Raw genomic sequence first — 15,244 nt, forward strand, 5'->3', positions numbered from 1 at the left:
ATGTTCCCAACTTCATTAATACGAGTGACTGGTGCATGATTTAATTGTCGTTCTGCATCGATAGCCTAAGAAACCAGGTTTTCATCCGAAAATATGTTGTAATCTAAACAAGTTTAGTGAAAATAACTTTTTATTTTGTGCGTGGGTATAAATTAAACAATTTCAGGTTAGGATTTAATACGAAAATGCAATTTTAACATTGCTTTGAACTTCCAAAAAGAAACGTCAAATCGCAACTTTAAAGTGATTTTTCGGTAAGTACTACACTTTTCCGCACTTTTTTTTTATCATTAACGCCTCTTTTGACTCATTTCCTATCGATTACAAAAAATCATCGATTTTTAAGAGAGACTCCTAATCTTGAATTATTCCCAAACTAAATGGTTTTAGATAAGATTTTCACCAACAAAACATCTCTCTGTCAAAATTTCAAGGTTATGTTCTCTCGGTGAACTAAACGATGGTTAATTTTATCACAATACATAAGTAAAAGAAAATAAATAAACATCACAATATATATTGATAAACACTTACCTGTGCGGTGGGGTATCGAGTAAGATATTGACTACTACAGATGCTTTAAGCTATTAAAGGAAGGTATTGAGTTCCCTGGTGGAACATTTACATATCGAATTGAATGGCGCGCATTTTAAGACGTCTGGGGTATATGATACCCCAACACACTGTCGCCGGGTTAATAGTAGGTAATATAAGTGCGATCCATGTAAGTTGTATATAAGTTGTCAAGATCCTTCCTACGATGACTCTTCCGTCTGGGGTTACGCCGCGCAATCGCACGTGCAAAAAGTCCAACTTGTTTAGAACGAGGTCCTAAGGATGGCATTTGATGCACCTTGGTTTGTCAGTAACGCGACACTGCACAATGATTCCCAGATGGCGACCATCGAGGAATTCATTCGGGACAAGGCCAGTACCGAGTTTACGCGGCTCGAAAACCATCCCAATCCCCTCCTAGCGGGATTAACGGATTACAACGTTGAACACCTTCGCCCTTAACGGTCAAGGCTGCTTCTCGTCTGACGATCCAGGAATCCGACTGTCCTTCCCAATTCCACTTTCGATATCACTAAATTAGTGAATACAATGTAACATATGTATGTATTTTCCGTTAGTTTTAGGTCCGATGAAAAGGGCCACGTTCACCGTTCAAGATCTTTAATTTGTTTGTTAATATCCTCCCAATAAAGGTTGATAATATAAGTACGAAGGCTTTCACGGCCGGTGTTAATTAAACTAAAACTAGAACTAACACTAGACCTACTAGTCTTTTGAAAAAATGCTTGACGAAATGCCATGTTGCAACCTTCTTCAGAAACAAGTTCGAAGCGAAACACTTCGAACTTGTTCTGAAGTGTTTTTCTTAAATTTAAGTTAAGAAAACAAAATTTTCAGTTTATGATCACTCTACTACGTACATAGATATGCTAAAATAGCCCACCCAAAAATTCCAAAATGTCGAACTAATAACTTAGCAAAAATTCACCCACGCTTCTTCTCTTTACGAAGTCTTGTGATAAAGAGGAAGACCTCTCGCTAAAATTTTTCCAAAACCGAAATTAAAAAAAAAGTTCATGAATGACATAATATAATAATATTCCCTAAATTATTTCCTAATAAATTTACTTTACAAAACTAAAGATTGAAGAAGAAAAAAAATAACAATTAAACTTTAAAATTTGAATCAACACGAAAAATTAAACTAATTAATAAAAATAAGTAAATGTCGTAACGACGGTAATGTACAGATGGGGATTGTTTCAGATTCCGTTGCTGTAACAAAAAAAATAAATAGAAAATTACCCTAAATAAAAAAAAATAAACCAACAAGATTAGTCGCTTGCAGAACGGAATAATTGTTTAAAATTTCTGCCAATTTTTCCAGAAATCTTCAATCATTCTTCTTAAAAGTTACAATTAGAAAATGTCCTCGAGTTAAAACATCGTAATAGTAGACCCTACTAATCGGAAACGGCACACATTAAGAACAGCATAAAAGAAAGAGAATAAATTAAGAATAAAAGTTAACCTAACATTTATTCTAAAAGATACAAGATATTTTGGTACAAAACAACATTAAAGAAACATTTCATTTCAAAAACCTTCACTCTGATATTGCCTTCTTTTAAAATAAATAAAATATTGTTTTTAAACATATTTTGTAACATTGAACGGAAACGAAAATCTAATATCTACTATAAACTACATAAATTAAAAACAAAACAACATTCTGTTACGTTTCTCTTAATCACCTTAGTTTCTACTAAATAATTTTAATTAAAATTTAATTATTTATTTATGTTATATTTATTCTCTTATTGTTTTGTATGTTTCTAGCAACGGAATTCGAGATTCCTACTCCTTTCACTTTCCCTATTCGTTACGAGAGGTCGCGGATGATCGGCTAAAGTTTAGATTCCTTCTTGATATATTTCACTCACATCGTTTTGGTCAATTTTACGACATTTTGGGGGTTTTTAAAATTTTTGGGTCGGTTGTTGAACGCGATGTTCTTTGACTTATTGAATAAGAACCATATTCATTTTGTTATCTCTATCCATTTTATCCAACCCCAAAAACTCAAACGTCTATAAGTCCCTACAGATTGGGTACGTTCCTAAACACTCCCCCGCAATTTTGGTATTAAAGTTAAACTACCATTGTTTTAAACGTATTCCCGTCTTAAAGTATTCTAATCTGTCTTAACCTCTAGTCACAACCTTTGTTAGTACATCTGGAAAATTTTCATTTGTAGTATATTCCCACTTTGATTGTCTGTTAACAATACACTTCATTTAACTTTTGTAAGATTCCCTTCAAATACACTATCGCTCGTGCTGCTCTTGCTGCAGCTATACAGTATGTCCCCGGATCGAGTTACAAAGAGGAAAAAAAATATATTACCGATTTTTCAAACTTATCGCAGCATAAATAATGCGTCGGATATGCTCAAACCACTAAATCGCACGAACTTTATATTCTAACTATAGAAGTTTTTTATTCCCATTTTTGTGTAAAAAATTATACTTTTCCTAAATTAAAAATTTTTCAAGTTCAATTTACAATATGTAACCATAGAAACCAATAAAATAAAATAAAAATAAAAGTTACAACTTATGTTAGTGAAAAATATACGGACAAATCAAATTAAAATATGGTCAATTGCATAAAATATTTTAAATGTAAATTTATGTAATAACACACTATGTTATTCCTCCCAATTCGGCACACATTTGAAGACGACTTCTAAATTCTTTATAAGAAGTACGAATTTCCGCCAGTGGTAGAGATTCTATCGCTTTAATTATTCTTAGTTTTAATAGTTCTGCATCATCTTGTTATGGTTCACTGTAAACAAATTGTTTCAATCGTCCCCAAAAATAAAAATCCATAATTGTAAGATCAGGACTACGTGCTGGCCATCAAATAGAACCATTTCGTTCAATCAATTTTTGACGAAATTGTAAATTTAACCATTTGGCACAATGTGTGAATGGTAAGCTGGGCAACTGTCTTGCTGAAAGTACATTGACCGTATAAAATTTAAAGGTAATTGGATTTACATCGCTCCTATAACGACAATGCTGGGAAGAAACAATGTCATTTGTTGAAAACCTATCTGAAAAGCAGCGTCGTCCTCATTTAGTCTCTTTATGGATAAAACAGAACCCGTTTCCAAATTTTTTTTCATCAGTTTGCGAACCCCACATGAAATATTCTTGTATCCGGATATTTTTGCTGGAATTTTTGTATAACTACACGAATACATAGTGAATCATGTTTTCGTGTAGTTATACAAAAGTACCATAGCACAGTACTAAATAAATTCTCTCTTTCACGGTTAGCATCGCATAAAAAGCCTTAATCTCACCAACATAAGTTGTAACTTTTATGGTTTCTATCGCTTCGCTAGCGCCCTCTAAGGGGATGAAATTCACTACCTCTTTGATTCTTTTATAACAACTTTTTAACGCCATTGAATGTTAACATAAAAAAATATGGGTTGAAATGTTCATTCTTTAGTGGTTCTTTTTCGTCTCTTTAGTTTTTTCCTTAAAGATGTTTTTCCCTATGACAATTCCTATAAAAAATAATGTATTAAATAATTTAGTTATCTTGACAAAGGCCTGACTTGGAAATCACACATTAGTTGCAACAATTGTACTCACCCAGTGTCGAAAGACAATTCAATGTGGGATCTACACGTCTGTACTAAGACCTGTACTAAGATGGTAGCTCACGGAGCCATAGTTTGGTGCTCAGCAACGAGTGGCCTGCCTGTTAATTACGGGTGCCATGAGATCGACATCCACCATCGCGCTGGAGACTATGCTGAACGTGCTGCCCCTAGATATTTTTATCAAGGAGGTGGCCGCGATGGCGGATAATAAGCAGGTTGTAAAAATGGGAAAAGTCTGGAGCGAACTCTGGAGTGAGGCTGTTTGTAAACAACCTCTCCTTGAAGCTCCGGTAGACTACATCACACCTACTTTCTTAAACAGACCACACTTTGGCATTGAAACGCTACCCCGGAGTAACTTAAGCACGGGCAAATCGCTGACCATCTACACTGATGGATCAAAGAAGGCTGGAGACTCCGGCGCCGGAATTTTCTCGCACGATCTCCAGCTACACCTATCCACTTCGCAAGGGTCCTACTGCACGACTGCTCAGACCGAAATAACTGCTATAAATATAGCAACCAATGTGATTATCGACACCAAAACAGTTGGCAGAAACGTTGTAATCTGCACAGATAGCAAACAGGCTATGCTGGAGGTTGGTAGGCATCGAACTACATCATCGTTTGCGAAGTCCTGTCGGCAATCACTTGAAGAGGCTAACGTTTATAACAATGTTACGATAAAGTGGCGGAAAGGATATACCGGAAATAAGGGACACGATCATGCGGACAGGTTGGCGAAACGGGCGGCTAAGAAGTCACCGGTCTCCCCTGAACCGTTTGTACCTCTGACTTTCAATACAGCATCAAATATGGGATGAGACTGCAGTAGATGGTTTTGCAAAGAAAACTCTGCTCTACCCTGACCGGAAGAGATCTACTCAGTTCCTGAGAAAATCAAAAAGTGACTTGAGGCTCCTCACCCACTTCCTGTCCGGACACTGCAGGTTACGCAAGCACGTCAAGTTCACCGCTCTATTAACGTTCATTAAAAACTTGGGCTGGTTTGGACTTGGTGGGATAAAGCCATTGGAGATGAAAAATGGCAAGAGTATATAAGATAGCATTAAAGCCTTTCCAGTACTACTTATGCTTTTTCCCGTATCTTCTTAAGATGTACACAAAATTTAAAACCCAACACTTAAATTAACAATAGTATATTATTATATGTGAGTAGAAATTTTGACCACGACTATTGAAATTAATTCCATAAATTTATTTGTCCACGACTACCTTATAATATATACCTTATGAATGAGTTTTCTAAAACAAAATGGTAGTCATTTTTCACGGAGTGAATAATAGCGGTGAATAATAATCATTATTCACGGGTAGCCATCTTGACCAGACTAATAATAATTATTTGAAACGTTAAAAGTTCAAAAAACGTCAATTTAATTCATTTTTTTAGGAGTTTCTAAATGTTTGACATTAAAAAAACCTAAACAAATTCTTTTTTTCGTATGATTTAAGCATAAATTAATTAATTTTCGTAAAGAAAACGACGTTTTATAAAACTGACACTTAATTTTGACAGATTGTTGTGAAGTTGGTTACAGTTAGTAACATTGAATTTGTGTCACATTGACGTTTAACCTTTATTCAAAAATTTATTTAAAAAATAAATTTATGGAATCAATTTCAATAGTCGTGGACAAAGTATAGTATTCTACTCGCATATAATGAGCTATTATTCACGAAGGTTAAGTTTATGTCACGAGCGTAGCGAGTAATAATAGCCCTCATTATATGCTCATATAATAATATACTATTTTTAAATAAATTTTTGAATAAAGTTTAAACGTCAGTGACACAAATTCAATGTTACTAACTGTAACCAACTTCACAACAATTATTTGTCAAAATGAAATATCAATTTTATAAAATGTTTTTTTACGAAAATTAATTAATTTATGCTTAAATCATACGAAAAAAAGAATTTGTTTAGGTTTTTTTAATGTCAAACCTTTAGAAACTCCTAAAAAATTGAATTAAATTGACGTTTTTTTGAAATTTTAATATATGATAATGATTGAATAATGATTATTCACCGCTATTATTCACTCTGTGAAAAATGACTACCATTTTGTTTTAGAAAACTGTTATAAGATATATATACAATGTGTCCCCGGATTGTGTACCCGTAAGTAGTGGTTCGCACGAGACCAACGAGACGAGATTTTCATAAAGTCTTGTCTCGTCTCGCCGATGAACTAATAAGTCTTGTATCAAGTCTCGTCTCGCAAGCTCCACTCTCGTCTCGTCTCGTTTCTCGTACGAGAGTATCATAAAAGTATCGAAATCCCGTCATGCATAATCTTATTGTTTCAGTGCAATAAGGAATACTTAAATACTTGCTATAATGTAAGAGTCGGAAGACAGACTTACAGCCCTCAGCCTGTCGGTCGCAAATGATTTTGTTTTTCACCCAATCGTTTAGGCATAACAAACATCGGGCAGATTTATTATTAAGGCGATTTCGATGTTTTCTTATAGTTAATGCAGCACATGAGAATAATCTTTCCGCCGGGACTGAAGTAGCCGGTATGCTTAAGAGATCTCGTGTCATTAAACATAAAATAGGAAATTCAGAAGCATGAATTTTCCATCATTGTAATATATCTGCGTCTTTATTATACCGAGGAATAGAATAATATTTTTGAAGCTCCTGCATCCATTCTCCTTCGGAAGGCGTAGGATTTACTACATACAAAACATCAATATCAATTACAAAATCCGACTTTTCCGCTCTAGAATCTGCTCGTTCCTCCAATGCCGTTACTTTCGAACGTTGGTCTTCTGATTGATTGAAATAGGCAATCTTGTCATATCAAAAACTTCTATCTTATGCCGCGAATTTAGAATTAATACTGCAGCATAAATGTAATTAGTTTTACGATAATGCTTTAATATTTTGTCTCTCGTAGCATGAAAAGTAACAATAAGCTGCTCTTCGACAGCGTTTTGATCTGCCTTTCGGTCCCATGTAAATATTTTGCTCTCAATATTATGTATTACATATAACATACATAGAACCACCATAGGTAATTTGATGTACTTCTCTCCTCCGAGTTTCTTGGAAAGTATTTGAAAGTCGACTAGTAATTTATGCACTTCTTCTAGCAGTATCTATTCTTTGTTCTCAAGAGCATATGGTTTTAAATCAACAACATTACTTACCTGCGAGACTCTCGTACGAGACGCAAGACCTCATGCACGAGACTCGAGACGAGACCAATGAAAGCCTCGCCTTGTCTTGTCCGAGTATCGTCTCGAAAACGAAACGAGACCATGCGAGACTCTCGTACGCACCACTACCCGAAAGGTATAATTGACAATAAATTTTTGAATTCAAATTCCATCTTTTGCAATTAAAGTCTGGATGTCATAAAACGAAATATAACCAAGTTTTACGTCAAATTTCCTCAAAGTACCAAAGTTAACGCAAGAAGTTTGATAACCGTTGCAGGTAAAGTGGTCTTTCTGAGCAAAGTACAACAAAAGTTGATTAAGATAAAATGTTTGTTATGTTAAATTATAGCGATATGCAGAATTTTATTAATTTAGCATATAAAAGAAAAAATGAGTTTTTTCTTGAAAATTTTTTTCTAATATTCCGTTTTACAATAAAAACAAATGACCTAAGTGAACTAACAATTATCATTTGATAGCTTAGCTTTAGCCTATTGTCAATATTGTAATATTAATTGGCCATGTTTACATTACAACATAAAATATTTATAGTGCAGTGCTATGGATTGGGGAACATTAGTTACAATGCAGTTTTAAGGCAATTTGAGGAAAAATTTGGATTTTTAGTAGATAAAAAACAATTAAGAGGGTTGTTAAAAAATTTTCGGAAACGGGTAATGTGGAAAATAAAAGGAAGGAAAAAAAGCTTTTAGATTAACATGATGCGGGGTCGATTGTTGCAGTAACGAACGCAATGGATTACGGTAAGATGTCGTTAAGAAAAAGGGCAGTTCCAGTCGGTATAAGTAAATCCCATTTACAAAGAATTTATCGAGAAAATAAAATATTGCCGTATAAACCAAAATTTAACCACACTATCGAATTAGGTGATGAAGCAAAACGTTTAGATTATTGTTTGTGGCTTGGGTACAAAATTTTCGGACGAAGCATCGTTCACCACTAATAGAGTGGTTACATCACAAAATTGTCGATTCTGGTCAAAGACTAATCCACATTATCGCATAGCTTGTAAACGCCAGTATTCCCAGAAAGTGAATGCGTGGTGTGCTGTTTCGTGGGACGGTGTTATTGGACCTTACTTCATAAACGGCAATTTGAATCAACACCGATATTTGGAAATACTAGAAAATTATTTATTTAATTATCTTCACGACGTGGATTTAGAAAAACGCAATGTCGGAAAAGGGCTGAATTATGTGTTAGTGTTGGTGGTGGTATCATTGAATAAGCTTTTATGTTAATTTAGTTTAGATCGAAAATGTTTTGTTAATCTTATCTAAATTAATAAAATTCGGCATATCGCTATAATTTAACATAACAAACATTTTAACACTTTGAGGACATTTGACGTAAAACTTGGTTATATTTCGTTTTATGACATCCAGACTTTAATTGCAAAAGATGGAATTTGAATTAAAAAATGTATCGTCAATTATACCTTACGGGGACTCACTGTATATTATAAGGTAGTCGTGGACAAATATATTTACAATTGTAAATGATTCTATTGATTTCAACGTTCTCACATTTCATACATTTCTTTTATTGACGACATTCCTGACTCATTTTCACCATTTTTCGAATTTTTATTAATCTTTTAACACAAAAAGTTAGCCTCGTATTCCAACTCGTTAACAACCACTTCTTCCTTATACTCTTTCAACTGTCTTAATGGCGTAAAAATTTCATTTTCCGTGGGAGGATGGAATTTTGTTAAAGCCGCTAATTTCGCTCCTTTCGGTAATTGGACGTTATCGTTCCATGGACCATTTAAATCGGACTCATTTAAACTCGGTTATGCATTGAACTGTAGCTGAATTTTATCATTCGTGTTTTCAAATAATTTTCGATAAAGTTTAATCATTTGGTACAATTTATCGTGTAAGCTTGCGTTAAGCTTACGCCGCGCGCCGTTATAAGAAGGCAGTATTTCATCAAGGATTTCAACGACCGATACCGGGTTATAAGTGATTTCTTTGGAATCAACTCTTGGTTTTAATGATGTTCCAGTCATTTTAATGATAACCGCATGGGCAAAACAATATTTTAAATAATCTTGAATTAATTAATTTCAAGTAAAACACTTAGTTAATGGAAAATAAATGCGATAATTTATCATATCAATTAATATTCCTTCAACATGAACGTTGATTTTTCTCTGGGAAAGCATAAAACACCATTCTTGTTATACATTATGAGGAATAGTTTGGATCTGAGTTCTCCATGAAAGAATAGGAAATAGTCAGTATCTATGAAAACAATTAAAATTGATTTGTTAGTAAAAAAATAAAATTAAAATTACCGTACCGTCTTAAGATTATCTCGGAACTATCAACTTCATTCAATGTATTTCGCTCATCTTTTAACATCTTTGTTAATGATAACGTTATTTTATCGGTCTAAAGAAAAAATGAATTAAACAATTAATGATGATTCGTAGAAGGAGAAAGTTGTGCTAAAGAAAGTTTATTAATCAAGAGATGCTTCACGCAGCCTTGTTTTTTAATTTAATATTTTTAATTAGGTACAACATTTTGAGACTGTTGGAAATATGTAAAAGGTAAAAGATTTCAAAAAGCCCCAAAAACAAAAGTCATTGCCCATCATTAAAACGTCACATTTTCAGACACCCAAATATGCCTTTAAAAGTGTCTAAACGATTTCTGAGTAGATACTTTTAGACCTACTACCAGACGACACTAATAGATTTCAAGAAGTCTCCCAAAACTAACTTATCAATGCTTTTCCTAGAATATCCTGATATTTTTCAGAATTTCCTTAATTATCAATTGCGTGTTTAAACAAACGCAATTGAATTAGGAAGTATCATTTATAAATTTAGCATATAAACAAAATATAAATTGACGATGGAAGAGAAAGACGCAAATACTGGATCATGTTCTCCGAGGAAGTTATATACAGGGTGTTTCGGTGACTCGGGGAATAAATTTAGCCACATATACCAGAGTGAAAATGATGACGATTCATGTAAAAAAAATTAGTAAAAGTCTTCAAATTTCAAAGATACAGGCTATCAAAGTGAGGAAATGTTAACACGTTATGACGCCAAATGCGTTAAAAGATTTTAAATCAAAACAAAAAAAAAATAACGAAATTTTCAACAAGGACAAAACTAGTTTTATCACCCTGAGATGTACGCGAGTCCTCGACCGGTTCAGTGAAGAAGGGAGGGGTATTTATATGGCGCCACACAGTTAACCCCCCGTACAACACGAACTGTGACGTGAGATGATGGAGTATGGTGATATAAACAAATAACACAACAAAACATAAACGCTCAACAAAATAGGTTTTGAGTTACAGACAAAATTTATTAAAAAAAAACTCCCGTAAATAACAGGTAAATAAAAAAAATAAACTAATAACAAAATTATAAAACGGTAAACTTTTAGGTTCAAACAACAAAAAAAACCATATTGATGTTTGCGAGCTTTAAAAAAAATGAAAGTCAAAACTAAAAGGAAATTTAAATCAAAATACCAAAAAAATGAAAATGAAAAATTAACCCGCGTCTGATTCCGTATGGTTGAGCTCAACGTGAAATCAAAAATTATAAAAAAAAACATCAACGCCAAAAATAGAATTAAAAAAAAACTCGCCAAACAAGGATTTACAAAAAAAATTGAAATGATATTATAAAAAAAAACATCAACGCCAAAAATAGAATTAAAGAAAAACTCGCCAAACAAGGATTTACAAAAAAAATTGAAATGATATTATAAAACAAAAATTGAAAAGGTTTAATGTTCCAATGATTAATTAATTTAAAGATTTTCTTAAGGAAAATCAAATAAAAAAAAAATATATAAGATACAAATTCTTCAATGACCAAAATAATAGTATGTTGTTCTATCTGACCTTTACTCCAAGTCTTGATCACCGGCCCGATTCGAAGTAAATCCTCAGCAACAAATTCTGATGACTCAGGAAAGGTAAGGTAATATTCTTTGTTTTGTTCCAAAAAAATAATTAAAATCCTTAGGATGTAATGGAAATTATACCCTTGGACAATGGTTCCAAAATACCAACAAAAAAAGTTCTTCCAATAAGAGATGCCAAAAGTTGCTCCCCTCAATAAAAACCTGGATATAGAAATTAAAAAAAATGAAACGTGGAAATATTAGATTTAAGAATTTTTGTTTGTAGGATAGCTTTTCTTTTTAAGTAGTTAGTAATTTTTTTTTTAGTAGTTAGAAAATTTTTTTTTAAAGTAGTTAGAAAATTGTTTTTTAAAGTAGTTAGATTTTTTTTTGAAAAATAGATTTAGTAGATTGTTAGTTTAAGAATCAAAAGAAAAAAATAAATATGAATATGCCAAAAACTAATTAATAAAGACCTTACAAAAATGCTTACCTCTGATGTTCGAGGTTTAACCAGAGGACAGAAGAAAATGCAATGAAATACGTTGAAATCCGGAATCTCCGTACAATTTGGTAAAAGAAAAACACTTTTCCAAAACTTTATTTCGAGGGATGAATCCCACAAATATGGATTAGAAACAAAATTTTACACCAAAACCAAAAATGGCGAACCAACCAAAATTTCTTTAACACTCGAGAAGGACATATTGCTCTGGTAATATAGTAAGAAAGAGAGAGATCAAGAAGAAAGTTGAACGGTCTTTTATACCCAAAAATCGAAAATATCAAAAAAAATTACGTCTGCGCAAGATAGAACGATCATGAATTTACGACACCCTCTCAAAAGCAAAAAGGAGAATTTTAAAGTGATAGGAGTTAAAAAGAAAAAAAAAGGAATACTCAGAATATGTTGCTGAAAGAGAATACAATAAAATGTTATAAACAAACAAAATGTAAACAAAGTAAATAAAAATAATAAATAAGTTTCCGAATGTATGCAACTCATAACCCATTACACATAAACAAGTCACCCACACATAACATAAAAATTTCGGAATGTAACAACATTTTTCCAAATATCTTAAACACTATTTACAGTAAAGCGCTGAAATTTGGTACAGTATAAATCAATGTCATGTAAAATTTGTGAAGCAATTTATGAGTTGGATCGGTCCACGGGAACAATGCTATACAGACTGTTCCTAAAGTTTGTTTGCCCAGAACTTTTTTATTCTGTCATAACCCTACATTTATTTTTGCAGTTTCTAATAGTAAATTTAGTTTAGAAACGTTTATTACTCTTAGATAATATTGATAAAAATCACCATTTCTGTGTTAAATGCAAAAATGTTCTGTTCCGGTTTCAAGTAGCACTAAAACAAAAGAAACCTAAGTTTTTGAACATTTCTTTTAGTATTTTTTATTACTTATCTTGTTATTTTATGTACTTTTTTTTGTTATTCCTGTTAATGTTGTCGTTTTTTTGTTGATTTTTAATTTATTGTTTTTGGATTCTTTTATTAAACCAACTAAAAGAAATTAAAAATGTGATTTATCTAAATCTACACTTGGACATGTTGCATACATACATAATAGTTATGACAGCTGAGTTCGATTTTCACTTCTCATTGCCAATTCAGATTCAGATTTATTTATTTATTTTTTTTAGTGTTATTGAATTCGGAGCCTAACATTTTTGCATTTAATACGAAAACCGTGGTTTTTATCAATATTCTCTACGAGTGATAAAAGTTTCTAAACTAAATTTACTATTAGAAATTGCAAAAATAAATGTAGGGTTATGATAGAATAAAAAAGTTCTGAGCGAATAAACTTTAGGAACAGCTTGTATAGCATTGTTCCCGAGTACCGATCCAACTCACAAATTGCCTAATGATTTTCTGTGATATTAGTTTACACTGTACCAAATTTCAACGCTTTACCATAAATAATGTTTAAGATATTAAGAAAAACGTGTTAAAATTTCCTAACTTTGATGGTCTGTATCTTTGAGGACTTTTACTAATTCTTTTTTATATGAATTATCATCATTTTCACTCTAGTATATGTGGTTACATTTGTTCCCCCAGTCACCGAAACACCCCTGTATAATGTTACTGCTGTGCAATGGCCTGATAGTGAAAAACTTCTCCCAAAACAATTGTTATGTGCTGTGTGCTTAGCTTCAGTAGTAACAAATTGGAAATGAAAAAAAGCCAGCAAATTAGAATTTTTATATAAACTTTATGCATTGCTTTTTTTTTGTTTTTATTTAAGAATGTATTAGTTTTTAGTTACCAGATTTTGATTTTCATTTCTCTTTTGATTTAAATTATTGATTGATATAAAAAAATTACTTGTTTGAAAATTCTAGAGGCGAGAAAACATTCTAGAAATTGCATACTGAAAATTAAAAATTAAAAAAAAATTATATTTAATACATACCACTTGATAATAAACAAGACTGAATAAAAATCCTTTCTTCACTGCACTGGAGATGTCCAGAAATACATAAAAAATACATGTAGTACGGTTTCATCCTTTGATCTACTAAAACAACAAAAACATTCATAAAATATATTTATAATTAAACCTTGATGATAAAAACTTGGAATATTACAATCTTACTCTCAAGTTGCGTTGGATGATCGCTCGAGAATATCCTTTTTACTTCCTTTTTGTTCGGATTTATGTAAAGGCTGAGGTCATCTTCTTTATCCAGGCATCCTTCTTAATCAATAAATAACCAGAATCCTTTTAAAAATAAATAATTAGATGGAGTTATAATTTAAAAGAAACAAATTATTACCTCAACATTTCTTTATCATACATTATATGTCTGTACATCGGCAAAGAACTATATCATTTCAGCAGTAGCTGCTTTCTCCTCCAATTCATATTTACTCGTCTCAATTATGGAAGTGGCCAATTCCTTTTAAATAAACGTAATAAAATCTAACGTAATTAATTACGCAGTAAGAAGCGTACTCACCTCAACACAATTCGGATCCATTATTACAATAACAATAATAAACGCGGTTTAAAGAAATTGAATTCCTCTCCGGTGTTTGGAGTTGTAAATACTCTTTGAGGTTCTAAATGAAGATTAAAAAAAATTGTTTGAAAAATTGAATTATGTAGAACAACCTGTACAAAGAAAACTGTCATCCATTTGCGACAACACAAATCAAAGCAATGATACCAACCGTAAATAAATAAAATTACCAACCTCAATAGAATTTATAAAAAGATTTAAACCCTTTTAAACGTTTTAACGCGTTTTAACTCACCATTTTTTCTTCAAATGGTGACCTTCTCATTTTCGTTTAAACTGAAAATACACGAAATCTCCGAAGGATTTCAAACTTGTCTGTTGTGTGAGTCACTGGTGTGTTTCGCCATCGGACATTATTTTACTTTATTTTTCTTTGTTATCGTCCTAGAACCTTGTATTCTATTATCTTCTTTTCTTAAAAGAAAAACACTTACTTTTTTACTTTACTTATTCAATATTATTATCATCATTAGTTTTGATTTTTTTGTAAGTACATCGGTTGCTCGACCACACCATTGTCACCAAATTCATTTCAATTTACATCCATTTATATTTTTTGTGCTCTACATCAACTATTATTATTAACTTTTGTTTTTCAAATGGCTGCGTATATTTTTCTTCACGTCATTGGATACAGATTGTTTTTCTGAATCCATTGATGTACAATACATCCATTTTGAATATAATTTTAACAGAGAATGTTAACCTGTATATACAGGTTGTCACACAAGAACGCCGCAAGCTATAACTCTGTCATTTACCTTCCGATTTTTATGAACGAGTTATCAAATGAAATGGTTTGATGAATATTATGATTCATGCTACAAATAAACTTTTTCCAACACCAGCTTCAATTTCAAGCGTTATCAAGTTTTGATTTTCAAATTGCTCGGT

At 32.2% G+C, this 15,244-nt stretch overlaps 1 long non-coding RNA gene across 2 annotated transcripts; it reads right to left on the bottom strand.

Annotated features, from left to right (window-relative positions):
- Positions 1-1,595: 1,595 nt before the first annotated feature.
- LOC139430724 (uncharacterized) lies at positions 1,596-14,514 on the bottom strand. Of its 2 annotated transcripts, none has more exons than XR_011641109.1 (5): positions 14,288-14,514; positions 14,105-14,227; positions 13,924-14,049; positions 13,741-13,845; positions 1,596-1,791 (listed from the first exon to the last, which is right to left on the bottom strand). It is a non-coding gene; the product is annotated as an uncharacterized lncRNA (long non-coding RNA). The 2 variants fall into 2 exon arrangements; XR_011641110.1 differs by lacking the exon at positions 1,596-1,791 and adding an exon at positions 11,443-11,517.
- Positions 14,515-15,244: the final 730 nt, after the last annotated feature.

This window comes from Onthophagus taurus, chromosome 7, assembly GCF_036711975.1.
Source record: "Onthophagus taurus isolate NC chromosome 7, IU_Otau_3.0, whole genome shotgun sequence".
NCBI lineage: Eukaryota > Metazoa > Arthropoda > Insecta > Coleoptera > Scarabaeidae > Onthophagus > Onthophagus taurus.